Source organism: Notolepis coatsorum (genome assembly GCF_963971535.1).
Source record: "Notolepis coatsorum genome assembly, chromosome: 1".
In the NCBI taxonomy this organism is placed as follows: Eukaryota; Metazoa; Chordata; class Actinopteri; order Aulopiformes; family Paralepididae; genus Notolepis; species Notolepis coatsorum.
Window position 1 is genome coordinate 310,242,731 of NC_140165.1, and position 1,303 is coordinate 310,244,033.

Sequence of the window (1,303 nt, forward strand, 5' to 3'; positions counted from 1 at the left end):
ATCAAAACAGAGAAGTAAACAAAGCATAGAGGTCGCTGTTTGATGGCACTACAGATTATACCTTTAAGACAAGAGTTTAAGAAAACTCCCCCCCTAATGCTGGCTGTAGTAGAAGCAGTACTAGTAACTGTGAGGTTGTTGTGGTATCAGTAGGAAATTACATTTCAAAGGTAGAATCTGCAATGTCATCATTACATTGCGCTGTTGGTGTGTGGGTTGGATTTCAGTGGGTATAGGGCAGGGGTTGCGACTGCTGGCTACACCTCAGGCTCTCTGGCCAAGAGAGGTCTGGAGGCACTCACAGTACAATAAGTTACTAAACTCCAACCCGCACGTCAGATGGAGTAAATGAGCAGTAAAACTCCTGTTTTTATACATAAACTGATTGTTTTTAGTAATACTGTGCATGAGCATTACACTAGAGGTTCCAGTAGTGGGCAGCTTGAATTGCCAGGTCCAAAAACCAACGCTTTAAGGAGATCTTTTATTTTTAGAGCATTAACTCTTTGGAATAACCTGCCTCAAAACCTCTGCTGCAATTACAGTAGATTCACTTTTTAAAAAAAAATCTTAAATTGTATTTAACACTGTAAAGTATTTTGTTTTGTGTTTTGTTTTGTTTTGTTTTTCTTTCCTTGCATGTCATTTTAGCCATCTTAATTGTTAGTTTCATTATGCATTGTGTGTTGAGTACTGACTTTTAATCATTTTGTTTTGCAATAATAATTGTTTTTGTATGTTTTTTTTGTGTGGACTCCAGGAAGACTATAGCTGGTTGCTATGACACCAGCTAATGGGGATCCGTAATAAAATAAAATCAAATCAAGATCAAAACAGAAAAGTAAACAAGGCGCAATACCAAGCGGGGCTCTTTTGCATAGAGGTCGCTGTTTGGTGGCAACACAGGTGATACTTTTAAGACAAGAGTTTAAGAAAACGTTTTTTCTTCTTTCTCTTTTTTGCTTCCTATATTCCAACTTCAAAAGGTGACATTTTCTCACTCAGGCATTGTTTTCTCAGCCGCTGATAGCAGCTTGATAAATACCTCCCGTTGTCCTCACTGCTCAAGGCTATCCTGATCATTCAGGATTATACACCGTCCTGAGTTCTGACCATGGCCCAAAGAAACGTTAGTTTGACCATGTAGTCTACCAGTATACAGCTGCCTTCCACCTCAGAGATCATCAACCCTGTATCGATCTCTTCTACCGCCGCCTCTTCTCATCCGGACCAGAACGGACGCTATACCGCCAGACCACTGCTGCTGAGTTACGGACCAGAACGGACGCTATACCGCCAGGCC

General features: G+C 40.8%; 1 protein-coding gene across 1 annotated transcript in view; it reads right to left on the bottom strand.

Annotated features, from left to right (window-relative positions):
- Nucleotides 1-710: 710 nt before the first annotated feature.
- The window catches only part of LOC311236432 (ADP-ribosylation factor-like protein 14), a gene marked incomplete at its 5' end in the record, with an annotated part of 2,108 nt that continues 1,515 nt past the window's right edge, over nt 711-1,303 (bottom strand). Inside the window, one exon of the mRNA XM_084324109.1 lies at nt 711-1,303. This exon is cut by the window's right edge and continues 418 nt beyond it.